At 42.7% G+C, this 13,525-nt stretch overlaps 1 protein-coding gene across 37 annotated transcripts in view; it reads right to left on the minus strand.

Annotated features, from left to right (window-relative positions):
• The window catches only part of TENM3 (teneurin transmembrane protein 3), a 1,291,416-nt gene that overhangs the window by 403,144 nt on the left and 874,747 nt on the right, over positions 1 to 13,525 (minus strand). For 4 of the 37 annotated variants that reach the window (XM_038135912.1, XM_038135914.1, XM_038135915.1 and 1 more), the window contains exon 1: positions 3,599 to 3,975. The exons of 30 other annotated variants lie outside the window; for them this stretch is intronic. The gene's annotated coding sequence lies outside the window, so the exon portion shown is untranslated. 3 more of the 37 variants (XM_038135916.1, XM_038135913.1, XM_038135917.1) reach the window with 2 other exon arrangements.

Below are 13,525 nucleotides of genomic sequence, written 5' to 3' on the forward strand. Positions count from 1 at the left end.
CCAACAACAAAACAGCACAGCACTTTTTTCTAACTTCTCTGTCGAGCTTCAGTCAGGTCCCAGAATGTGTACCGGAGTCGCCTGACCCTGTACTCCAACTCCCGGAACCTTTAACACTTGTTTTCTAACAAATCACCTCTGGAGATGGAGCAGGCTTCCTATCAATCTCCAACAAGTTAATTCCACATAATAAGGCAGGATCGGATGCAGACTGATACATTGTGAAATGCTGTATCTAAAATTGATTAGAATAGCACTCAAAATGAATGCAGCCCTCCAAACCACTTCTTTGCTCAGAACACATTAATCTCACTTATAAGGAGAGCTTCATAACGGTAATGCTTGGTATGAAAAAAGTATGAAATAAATCAGGTTTTATAAGACACAGCAATTAATCAGTTTTAGAACTAAGGAAAGGCTGTTAAAGCGGCACATTTTTACAATGGTAACTTCTTTAAAGCCTCTGTTACCTCTAAAAAATTAAATGTTTAGGGCTTTCTTTTAATTGTTCATCTGACAGTGTGAACCCCAACCCTAACTCTGGGTCCCTGAAATGTTTTCTACAAGCTAAAACTCTGCAAATAATTCTACTCTGTTAGAAAGATAAATGCTTTATTGTAAGACACTCTTCAATCTAAGAAGAAGCAGGTATCCTGAAAGGACTTAGTTATTTAACTAGTTAGCCTGGGGCAAAAAAATTATTTAATCAAACCAAGGATTTTCTAATAAACACTCCAAAATTATTTCTGATAATATTTTTTGCCCTTGATACTGCACAAACTTCACAATGTGATAGTCACATTATCACTACATTTACTAAAACAGTAAACCTAACAAGTTTGCATGTATTCATTTAATCGAATGTATTTTCTTAAAAGAAAATTAAGTTATTCTTAAAAGAAAATAATATTATAGAGACATATTAAACTTATGAACAATGTCTAATATGTAGTACCAGTATAGCTCAAATCAGCCTCTAAATCTTACACAAGCACAACTTACTTGCATAACATTTTGAAAGAAAAATAAATTAAGATTTCTCTATAATAATTTTGCTCTATAGGAATTTTATGGTTTCTCTTGCACACTGACAGAGAGATGCGTTTTCTATAATAGAAATAGAGCATTAAGTATGGTATCACTATAAATATAAGAGCAGTTCTGACCTGAAGCCTTAGCATCCCTGGTCTTTTATGTCTATACTGCACAATGCCCCTTCACAAACAGCACCTGATCCTCCGAGTTGCTGGGCACTCTCAGCTTTTATTGGGCCTAATCCAAAACTGATCCAAGTTAGTGGGAGTTTTTGCACTAATCTACAGGGGCATCAGTCTGCACAATGCTCACTGATTTTAACTGAAAGTAAAGGTTCTGAGTATCTCACTGAGCCAAGACTATAATCTGTTAATTGTTGGGGCTAGGAGAAGATGACAAGAAATACTTCCAGGTTATTATTTCATTTTCTATTATTTTATGGGGCTTCTATAAAATAGATGTTTATTACAGCAGCCATTGTGTGCTCATTTGTAACTTTAAATCTAGTTTCTATTAATATATCCTTTTCTTCTCTTTTTTTCATTTAAATAGAGAATAATTACTCATAGCTCTAAGAGATCTGACTGAAGTACCAGTCTTAACCTGCTAACTGGATTGTGAATGTTATTTTGGATTGTTTTTCCTCAAAACATATTAAACAAAAGAATCTCAGTGGGGTCAAGTATTTCTTATACTAAACAGCATCTTTTATCTCAGTGTTCACTCCACTGAGCCCCTTTCCATTTTTAATCAGATGTATGCATCTAGTATTTCTTTACTGTTGGCTTTTTCTTCCCTCCCCTAATTTACTAGACCATTGAAAATAACCCAGCAAGTTCATGGTAGCAAAGCTTCAGAATTGTAAGCTAATATTTTTCTCAATGTGTTATATTTTTCCAAAATTTAAGTGATACAGTTTTCATGTATATTCACACTTACATAGGGGCCCTTCATCCAAATTATTCTTATATTATATAAAAGTACATTTTATGAAAATTTTTCCCTGCATACAATATTAAACTAATCTCCTAGATGTGAATGCAACAACAATTCTGAATAGCACTTGGATTATTTTGGAAGGGAAGAGCAGTGGTATTTTTCAGAGAGTGTCTTAAAGTGTTTTACAATTAACTTTTCTGTAAGACCGCAGACGAAAAACATTTATACTGCAATTTATTCTTTACTAGACAGAATTTTAGGATCCACACAGCCACAGAATATCACTACAACTCTTCAGTGGTATGAAGCAAAATACTTTGCCTGAGGAAGTATATATAAAATGCAGGGGTAACAGTCAAATAAAATCAAACAAGCATTGAACTAAGGCTTAGCTTAAGAGACACATGATATTTAGAAAGTAGAAAAATAAAACTGCCAAAGTTTTCTTATAAAAATATTTTAAATCTAACTATTTAAAGGAGGCTACATCTACATGTTATCTTAGGGAAACTGCTCCTATTAAAAAACTTTTAACAGCCTGTGAGCACATCAAGATGGGAGTTTGGGTATGTTCTCTTTTTACATTACTTTCCTTAAAAGCAACTTTATAACATAAAACTTATAAGTCCACAGAACAGCGGATCTGCTTCCTACATACACGTGAAGAAAAACCCAACAGACACCAGCAATGTTTGGAATTTCGCGGGGGAGACCACCCCTTTCTCTCCCCAAACCACAGTGACACACAATGTCTTTGGTCGCCATGTGTTTTCGCTGCACGGTAACACGATTTTCACTACAGTTTACTGACTAGACCATGACAGACGCGAGCCTCAGAAACCCCGTCCTTCAGCAGGAGAGCAGGTAGCGGCTCTGGAGCACAGACCACCCGGCAGCCTGTCACCGCCCGCCGCCGCTTGACAAACGCGCCGTTCGGGAGCACGCCGGACCCGGCGGGAGCGCCCCGCGCCCGCACACCCGAGCCAACAAACACCAAGTTCCAGACCCACCAGAAACTTGCTCGGACGAGCTTTCGCGCCTCCGCCCGCGCCGCTACGCTCACCGGACGGGAGCGCGGACACTTCTGTTTATCTTCCAAAAGTGAGGATGCCGACTTGGGAAAGCACCGAAACTGCTGCGGTGCCCAGTCCCACCGCCGCCCCGCGCCGCCGGGAGCGCGCTCGGCCCCCCGGGAGCGCGCACACCAGCAGCCCCAGACCCCGCTCCGAGGCCGCCGAGGCCGCGCAGCGCTGCTGCCAGACCCAGACCCCTCCCAGCCCCCTTCGCTCAGCTTTTCGCCCGGCACCGCGGAGTTTCCACATTAAGTTGCGTCCCTGGCCCCATCCTCCTGCTCCCCCGCGCCCGCGTAGCCCTACCTGGGGCCGCGCTCCGGCCGCAGCCGCGCGTCCCGGGACGCCCCGCGACTCCCGCCCACCGCCCGGCGAAAGTCCCGCCGCCAACGCTGCCACCGTGGGGGAGGTGGGGAAGGGAGGGACGGAGGGCCGCAAAAACCTCCGCTGGCCCCCGCGCACCGGCCCCCAGCCCGCTCTCGTCCAGGCGGAGGGCAGCGGCCCCGGCTCCCCGCTGGCGGCCGGACAGCCGCGGAGCGCAGCGCGCCACTTACCGCGGGCACGCCGCGAGCCTCGCCGCCTCCGCGCCCCGGCAGCAGCGCGGGGGAGAGCGGCGCACGCCGGCACTTTGTCAGGCCGGGCGGGCGGGAGCGGAGGGCGGGCGGGAGCGAGGGGAGGGCCGGGGGCCGGGCGGGGGGAGGGCCACGAGTTGCTGCCCGCGCCCCGCGCCGCGGGAGCTTACGCGTCCCGCGGAGCTCACTTTCCCCGCCTCCTCCCCCGCCGGGCGGGCAGGGAGTTTGGCCCCTCTTCTTACGGGAGGGGAGGGCGAAGGTACGCGCACAGCGACGTGCCGGGGGGGGGGGGTGGAGCGCGGGGAGGAGCCGCCGCCGCCGGCACCTACTTTCGCCGTAACGCGGGGGCCCCGGCCGAGGGCCTCGGTGTTTCCCTACGCCGCCCCAGGCCGGGACACGACCCACCGGGCTGCGGACCCTCAGCCTGCTGCCCCCCCCCGTCCCCGCCGCTCGCATGGAGTGCCGCGGCGCAGCTCTCACGCTGAGCCTAATCAGCGCATCCACGACGCCGGCGGTGATTTAGGGGTCATCCGCGAGCGGCACTTCAGGCTGATGAATGGCTCTTGGCCGCTGTCTGCCCTGATGAGGGTGTCTGCGTGCTCCTGATTGCAAACACTAATGAACTTACACGGCTCCGCTGCGCGTTCCCTCCACCCGGCAGGGCATGAAGCATCCCTCCGCTGCATTTTGTTTTCCGCGGGGACCTCTTTATTTTTATCAGGAGAGGGAAAGAATTTGGGGAAATAATCCGCAGCTCCCCCGCAGCACCGCACCGCACCGCGCCCGGCCGAGCAGAGCCGGCGCCGCGGGCAGCCCGCCCGCCGAGGCTCCTTGGCGCTGCCGGCAGCCCGGGCGCGGCGCGGCGGGGCCGCCCGGCAAGGCCCGAGGGTGCCGGCGGCGCTCCCCGGCCCGGCAGCCCGCCCCTCGCACGGGCACCCGCAGCCCCCCCGCCCGGCCTTTCCGCCGCACCCCGGCAATTTTCGGAGTTGGGCGGGAGCCGGGTGCCGAGTGACCTGATTACAGCTTAAACATCTGCTTTTAAAGCCATTTCTCCGTGGTGTACAAAGGCGCTTCTGCTTATTTTTCTCCCTGACTCCTCAGCAACCTCTCGGCTCAAAGTGGTAGCTGTAACTTTTTCGCACACTGAGATGTTACCTACCTACCTATCTAGGACCGCTCTCTTTTTACGCCTTTATCCTTCCCTTTTAAACTCAAAGGCGTTTCACACACGAGATGCGAAACACCCGGAGAAGTTAGACAGATGAGCAGCTTTGAACGTTTAGCTGGCTACCCGCTGCAGTACTTTGAATTTCCTAACTTTATCCACCACATCTCCGACTCTGTAATGAAAGATGCGAGACTTTGTTATCTTAGACGTTCCCAAGGAAAATCCCTATATTCCTCTGTCCAGAAATAACTGGAAATACCTCCTAATCATGGAAAAGTTACTGCAGATGTAACCAAGGGGCATTGCGAGGGAACTGTCTATGATCAGTCCAGCAGCTTTCTCTCACATGCCCGTGTTTTACTCCAGTGTTTTTCTTTGCATTTATACTTGCTGGGCTCGACCCGAGAGACAAGGTGCCTGGGTATATAAACTGATTCGACAGTGCTGAGGTCAGCATCTGGGAATTACAGGTACCACACACACAGAGCCAGCATCACACAGCACCGTTATACAGCAAGTGCAATAGAAAACCACAAATGTTTTAAGCCTTTTAAAGTCAACAGTCAAGGTGTAATTCATAATATTGAGCATACAGAAAGGAAAAGAAAAAAAAGTATTTTATAATGGCAATGACGTGTCTTTATCCCCAGAAAAGTTGTGATAAAAGTAACTACTTTTAAATAGAGGTTTGCAAAAGTATTTTAAAGATACAACAACTAAACCAATGGATTTAAATGAATACCCTCTACTGACTTTGTGGATGGCTCTGAAGTGGTGGCATTTCATTTCAAAAAGTAGGAGCCACAGAGACTGAGAGAGAGAGAGTTCTGTGCAGGTAAGTGCACAGACAATACAGGTAGAATTGGAATCATCATGACCTTGTCTTTCAAATAAAATATACTACAAAGAGTTCAATCCTTACACGAAAGCACTCGAAGTGTGAAAAGGTGAATTACACGAAATCCATTGTTACAAAATGCTTATAGCCAGGCACACAGGAACAATCAACCCTGAACTTACACCAAATACTGTAATTGTTGCATGTTATACAAAATAGCATTTCTGCTAAACTACAAGCCAATCTTGTAGACTCAGGGTTTTACTTACAATTTTTTTTCTTTTGGTTTACAGTGCTAACACAAATTTAAAGTTATGTTTTGCAAATGCAAATTTAAAGCACTGTATTTTGCACTACTACTTCATCCATTTGCAATACGTTTGCCAAATCCATTCATCTAGTACTATTTTGAACTTTTTACTGCCCTCAAATACACTGAGTTGAGATGCTACTTTATTATAAATAGAAAGGTAACATCACGCCTTCCTCGTGCAAAGCCTACTGGATAGACAACAAAACTCAACTACTTATTGATACACATTTGAAGTTCTTGAGCAAGAACAAGTTATTTTGGCACTCCCTACTTGGATATCACTGAAGCAGCCTTTCCAGGCTTACCAAAATTTAATTAAATTTCAGCCCTCAGAGTTTAAGTTAATTTGAAAAGTGTGCAGGCACATCTGAGTTAGAGCTTTGTAGGAAACTATCTTCCTAATGTCAACTATCAAATGTGACTAAATTCTCTAAAATCACACGGGAGCTATTCCTTACTCATTTAGATTTTTTGGATTTCCAGTAAGCTCACTATTTCAGTTCTGAAAGAACAAAAGGGTATGCGTTCCTCATCGACTTAGAGTTTAGGGTTTTTTTTTTCAGATGGGACCATCAGTAAATCTTTTTGGACGGTAGGTGCTACTGAGAGGAAAGAGCAGGACGTTCTCTGATGGGAGACATGCCGGCTCCTGCGCTAATCTACCAGTAACTCCAAAAGACGACACACATTTAAGACATTGTCACGTTCTTTGCAAACTCCCTAAACTGTTCTTAACGTGTCCTTGCGTACTTGAACAGTAACTCGGGCTTTGCCAGGCTTTTCGGCACTGTGTAGTTCCGGGACTCCACGCTCTTTAGGATATTCGCACGTCTGAAAAAAAAAACCAGATCTCAAGATCTCTGCATTGTTAACGGTCCTGGATCTACAGCTCATGGAGGAAGAAACTGTTCCTAACCATCCATTTTCCTTCGGGGTAAGAGTCAAGACGCGCTTTAATGCAGCTAGGTAGGGATTGCCTCCAAGTAACGGAAACAACTGGCAGCATTGCCCTGTGTCAGGATACTTCATAATCACAACTCTAATTTAAAAAGAAATAAAGAAGTCTCAGTTTTCGACTCAGTTTTGCTGGTTGATCATCACATGGAAACGGCTGTCCCCATTAGTTCGCGCCCAGCTCCGCGGCTCCCGCTCCTGTGCAAGCCCCGCGAAGGGACCGAGTTCGCAGCCGCTCGAGCGGCCGCTTTCGAGCTGCTGGCGGAGCCGCCTCGCTTCCCTCCCCGGCTGCCCGGGCGGGACGGCTGAGCCCGCCGAGCCCCGCGCCCGCCGAGCGCGGAACGCGCCGGGGCCAGGTCACAAGGTGACGAACCCGCCGCGACCGCGCTCTGCCCTAAGCCCCGGAGAGAACCGCACCGCTCCTCTGTGGGAACGGGGAAACTTTGGGAAGAAGAAGGGGCCGCCCGTGCCGGCCCGGCGCCAGGGGGACGCCCCGGTGCGCGGGGGCGCAGAGTGACGGACCGGAGCGGCTGCGGACGCGCGGGGCGGCGCTGGGCTCGCTCCCCCGCGGGAAGGGCTGCGCTGCCTCGCCCGTCTCACCGCCAGCAGCAGACCGAGAGGCACTTTTTCCCCGAGTATCGAGTTGCGGTAAAATTGTAAAACAAATATTCTAATCTGATCACTGACAAAGCCATAAAATTAAATAGCTGTCTGCAGAGGGAAATATGTCTTAATTACCTTAATTAAAGCAAGATAGGGCCTTACACAGGTTCATTTTGAAGCCACTAAATGTACTGATTATCATACAAATCAACCTTTAAATGGGGGTCATGCTTTTCCACTACATTAGTTTGTGTTCCACTGCATAAAACAAAGCTATATGGGAAGCTGACCTCTGGTGAAAATGATGCACTTCAGCTGCACAAAACTGCTGACCCTCTTCATTGGGTCCTCAGGAAAGAACCTGAAGGAGTTTGCATACGATTTGGAATACAAAAATGCCTTTCATATTGTGTTAACACTGCATTAGGAACTACTGCCTGAGCTAAACTTATGGCCCTAAACCGAAGCACGTAATCATTTTAATCACCTTGTATTCATAAGTCGGAGCCATCACAAAGCGCCGTTGTTGCCATCATTGTGAGTTAGTACACAAGGCCATGAAAAATGTAAGATTTGTGTTTGCTGGTATAACACTTTCCCAGCAACTATAGCTGGGCGTAACTATCCATATTTTCCTTTAACAGGAGGAATGCAGAATATTTATAGCAATTTGGAAGTCAACATACAGACCTTATATGTACATACAGAAGTTTATGTAATTAAGTCGCATTCAGAATTTATGATATTTACAAGAAGGAAGAGGCCTTGTGTTACCTACGCTTCATAGTCATAATTAACATTTTTGTTTTCCTTTCTAGCTCTCTAGCTAAAAGACATATTTTAAAAAATAACAAGAAATTCCATCAGAAAAATGTTCAGATTTGGGAAATGTACAGAAAAGATGATTTAAAGAAAAGCATATTGCATGAGGAAAAAAGAAACCATAAGCGCTTTTCTGTTGTCTGGTTATTTCCTTTTCTTCTTCTCCCATGCCATGTACTCCTTCTAGCAGAAGACATCACTAACAAATGCAGTCTGGGAAAAATACCTCTCTAACCAAAAGCTCTAATAGCAATCTGCTATTTTATAGTGAGAATTTGGATGTTAATTGCTCTGATGCGCCAAAACAGAGATTTTATTAAAATACTACTAGTTAAAAAAAATAAATCTTAGGCTCTTAGTAGTAAAATATGTTGTATTCAAGATGACTGCTTTCATTCCTGGAAGACAAGAGTTCAGGCAGTGGAGTGGTAACAATCTGTGTTTGTTCCTGTCTGCTCAGGAGAACTGTTTCTAATTGATCTGGCATGGAATTTAGTTGGAAATGTGTATGTTGCAACCTAAGCACAGTCCCTGTATGCTTTGTAAAGTGATCACCATATGGGCCTTATTTGAAACATTTGAAGGTTTTAGCTATTAACCTTGTTTAAATTGTGCTGTAAATTCAACTCTCTGAGCTGAAAAATATATGTAACTGTATGTATATCTATCTATATATAAATCTATATGTGTCTACATGAATACAGACATACATACACACACATATATGCATAAACACACATCTATATCTACAACCATACATACAAATTAACCATTTTAGGTATCATGAACATATGTCAGTTATTTTCATGTTATTACTTATTAATAAAGGTACTAGTTTCGTATTTAGAAAATCTGTTGAGTGGAAATATTGTTCTGATACAGACGTGGCTGATGTTACAGAGTCATTTTCTGTAGATGCCATTTTAATATTTGGGAGTATTTTTGCCTTTTTTTTTTTTTTTGTGAAAAAGATATGCTCAGATCTATTTTGGTACATCAGAATATTTTTTAACCACCATTCTGACGTCACAGAAATTTAATTAGGAAAGCCCAGATAAATAGGAGGAAAACTGAAGTTCTTTCACAGAAAACTCTCAGGAGACAATGGGTAACTGTGATTCTTTCAATTGCAGGGCAAAGCATCATATTTTAACCCTCAAAAATCTTAATAGTGATTTCTTCTCCTGAATGTAAAATGAATGGCTAGGCTTTGTGCAGGTAACAGTACTAAGTTATGAATGCTGATGGCCTTCTTGTACAGCCTTAAATTACATTGAAAAAGATACAGTTTCTTTAATTAAAAAAGCTGCACTGAACTAATCCCTCTAGCTGAAAAAAGAAAAGTTTTAAGCAATCTCTTTCTGCTCTGGGAGAGAAAAGCAGACAATACCATAACAGATCAGAAACATAAGCTATAGTGTGCAGCCAGGAGCACAGCAGGGAACTGAATACTGCTCCGACTGTGTCATTTTTTAATCCCCCATCCCAGTTTTCCCCGTCTGACCTCATGCTGAGATGAAGTTATCACAGAAGACAGCTTTACTCTTACCAATGAATCCAACCCTGGATCTGTATTATCCTCAGCAGATCAAAACACCGCTTTCATCAAATAGCATTATCTGCATAAAAGGCATGCAATTGCCTGATAATTTCACCCAAACTATGCTATTCATTTAAAGGACAAGAAGAGAAATGTAATTCATTCCTTTTTTCCCCCTGGAAAAGCTAACTTATACTTCACTCATGGGAACTTTTCTTTTTTTAACATGAGATCCCAAGAAGAGGTCCATTAAAAGTTTCCCTCTGGTTTACAATTAATTGTTAGAGTACCCCTGTGCCATGTGAGTGACACAAAGTGTAGTTATGCAGAAAACTGGCAGGGAGAATTCACAAAGCTTGCTGTAGCCATGATACTGATTCCATTAGCCATGGTCCCGCTAACCTTAATAATCAAATCATATATGGCATAATTGTAGCAGCCTACAAATAAATAGTAGCTGAAGGTGTTTACAGGACTTTCCTACAAATGGGAATTCAAAGTCTAATAATTTTGCCCTAGCTCAGAAAGGCTGCACCACAAGATCCTGAAATATCTTCCCTAATGTATGTGTTTATAAAAAGCATGTACATATATTAAAAACTCACGCTGGTGCCTTGTCTTCCAGAAAGGAAAGCACACAATACTATGGCTCATTGGTTTTATTGATACACACAAGACATTAAAGTCATGACAGAGGTGGGGCAGAGTGCTCCAAGTGAGTGCTGTTACAGCATCTATTGTATTTGGACTGTTACATGTACTCTGCTTGTGAAACTATTCTTGGTATTTGTCTGCTTGTAAAGGGCTCATGCATATCTCTTCCACAATAAAAAAAAAAAAAACCAAAAAAAACAAAAAAAAACAAAAAAAAAAAAACCAAAAAACCAAAAACAAAAAAAAACACCCACCCTCAACCCCAAATATAATGTATTCTTTTAAATTTTGTTTTTATTTTCTAATACTTGTCTGAAAGAGTAAAGATGATACTTTTTGTTGGAGTCTTGTGTTTTACAGGTTGTTGGGAAGAGCTTTTCTTGTTTCTTGAATAGCAGTGTTTATGTTCAGCACCAGAAATAAACACTGATTTGTATCTGGCAGAGGGAATTCTCTCTTTCTTTTTCTAATAGTATAAAGCCCTTGGAATGTCATGGGACTGCAAATACTAAACTGAATACCTGTTGTGGCCCAAATATTGCCTACTCCATACAATGACAGTTAGTCTTCTTTGGGACCACTGGACAGGTACTGTCCTCTATTCAGAGGATATTTTTTTTTTCCCCAGCATGTCTTTGATACTTTTTAAAACAGGAGTTCTTTGAAGTGGCTCAGAGGTTTGGAATCACAGGAGTTGCCTCAGAAGAGCTGGATTATTGAGCCTTACACAGGCACATCACACATTTACCATGGGGCTACAACCTCTCTGTGTACACACAGACCCTATGGAACTTTATACTATAAAAAAATACCAGTTAAGTTCACAATTTTCTGGGTCTTTTCATCTTCAAGACAGAACCCTTTTTTCCCCTTGATTTCACAAAACCTTTGGATGTTTCAGTGCTTCTTTATAAAATTAAAAAAATATAAACATATATATTCACTTTCCCTGCCCAGTGTTATCTTACTTTTTAATGGAAACACTTTCCTATCATAACTTATGGTGGATTCTGATGCAGGAACACTGTATCTGAAAGCTTGTGTCCTTTCCAACTGTATGAGCTAATTGGAGAAAATAACTGGTTTTCTTTTTTTACATAACCACCTCTCATATATTCTCAGAACAACTCATTGATGGCAGTATAAATGGTGTACTATTACTATTATTAAATTAATTAATGCATGCAAGTAAACTTGGGTTTGGATCTGTATTCATCAGCATTATTTCCTATTTGAACATGGTTTATAGGCCTTATTATAATGTTTCCATGACAATGGAATGTAACTTCTTATTGAAAGATATTTTTAACTATTTGTTGTGGTTGAAATGGCCAAGATTCTTGTGGGAAAGAAACAGATAATGGGCTGAAAATGCTGACTTCCAGTGTTGATATGGTATTATGCTACACATGTTGGTATAATCACCTGTAGTGCCCCACAGGCTGTTAGCAACTGTGGGGTCTTCCATTTGTGAATAGCAGGGCAATCTGGTGATGGAGGAACTTAGGAAAAGGAGGTGTGCTAGTCAGAAAGCAAGATGTAAGATGCCCTTCCTCCAGGTTTCATGGCTCCTTCTTACCTACAATTTTGTGGAGCAAGGGCACAGATGAAAGGTAGGTCAGCTCTAGAACCACAGCCCAGTCCAGGTACCATGTGTGAAGATGATAGAGTATGCTAACTCCTCATTTACTAGGTAAAGATCTTGTTTCAATCCTTCCCTCTGTTGCCAGAGCAGTGATATTATGGCAGCTATAACCAAGAGCTCTGTTCATGTAGCATGTTAACTGCATCACAGCCTATCAGCCTTACCTTTTAAAAAGTTACAAGAAATATAATGCAGAACCAAGGAAGTGACACAGAAAAGCATTGATAAATACAGACTGCAATCAAAAACTTTGGCACAGATGTCAATATTGATGCCCTTGTACCAACTTTGCTAGACCAGAAGCCAATTTTTAAAAATTTACACTATATCAGGATGTACAAATTATCCTCATTCTGGATTTCCAAATCTTTTTTTGTTCAGCTGCGTTTATTTTTATGGCTTGAGAAAAGTTTACAACACATTAAAAATACAGGTTTTTTTTGCTTGTTTGTTTTAAAAATTGAAATAAATGGAATTGAATATATAGAGTTCTTAAAACACTAGAAACTAAATATGGAAACTCCAAATGGCTTCAGTAATAGAAAAATTAAACAAAAATTAAACAGAAATACAAAAATTAAACAAAAATTGTCTACAATATAATTCTGACCTCAAACAGAAGTTCATAACAGAACTGACTTCAGCCACTTAAAGTGATGTAAACCTGGATTTGATGATATTCATCTCAGATTCAGAACATGACTTCCATATGCACAAATATCACAGTTTGAGTGAATCACATTAGAGAACCACCAACAGTTGACACCGTTTTGAGACTGATACAAATTTTGACTTCTGTAGTCTCTCCCATCATATGCTTTCAACCTTCTGTTTGTGTTTTCTTTCAGTTATCTGTTAAACACAACCTATATTAGTTGAGGTGATGTTGAAACACCCACAACTTCTGGATGTATAAGTTCTTCATTTTGAAAGAAATGTATGTATGTATGAGCTCCCTTTTTTTTCCCCAGAATTTAAATATTGAAGAATAAAGTAGAATGGAGGATAACAACAGAAACCACAATTTTGCTTTCTCTAGCTTCATATTTTCAGCTCTGAGTTCCTATCATAGCATTGCAATATTTGTGCTGCTGATTTCATGGCAGTGTAACTGCACGGAGCATGTCTGACTCTATTTTACTTCTGAATTATATTGGATCAAGATCACATCCACAATAGTGCATTCATCAAAGCTTTCAATAGAAGATAAAATGGCAGGATCTTTTAAAAGCCAAAATTGTCATCAGACCACTGAACACCTATGATGTGTTGATGATACCACAGTAAGTCCCTGAATTCAGACAAAAGGGTTGAATCTTAGAAAACCTAAAGTCAAGTTCAGCACTAATGGCAATCCTAATATTTGCCAACT

The sequence above is a fragment of the Motacilla alba genome, chromosome 4 (assembly GCF_015832195.1).
Source record: "Motacilla alba alba isolate MOTALB_02 chromosome 4, Motacilla_alba_V1.0_pri, whole genome shotgun sequence".
Classification (NCBI taxonomy): Eukaryota; Metazoa; Chordata; class Aves; order Passeriformes; family Motacillidae; genus Motacilla; species Motacilla alba.